We start from the raw sequence: 317 nt of genomic DNA, 5'->3' as shown, positions 1-317 counted from the left end.
CAGCACGCCGCGAGGCCCCGCCCCCGGCCTCGCCCCTCGGCACCGCCTGGCGTGCCCGGGTGTGCGCAGGCGCCCGCGGGTCGTGCGGGGTCTCTTGTGCTGCGTGGCGGCCCTTGGGATCTTCTCTTTCCTGCGAGGGGAGGCGACTGCGCTGGACGCAGGCACGCAGGGTTTCTTTTTCTGATTTTAATTAGAAGCCATAGTTGCTACATTTGGAAAACTCAAGAAAAGTTACCGGGAAGGAAGACCTGCACTAACTCTTCATCGTTTTAGTGTAGCTTGGAATCACAAAACTGGCGTCTGGAGGGACATTTGAA

This window comes from Carlito syrichta, unplaced genomic scaffold (genome assembly GCF_000164805.1).
Source record: "Carlito syrichta isolate Samal-C Ts95f unplaced genomic scaffold, Tarsius_syrichta-2.0.1 Scaffold75494, whole genome shotgun sequence".
Taxonomy (NCBI): domain Eukaryota; kingdom Metazoa; phylum Chordata; class Mammalia; order Primates; family Tarsiidae; genus Carlito; species Carlito syrichta.
This window is presented reverse-complemented; position numbering follows the sequence as displayed.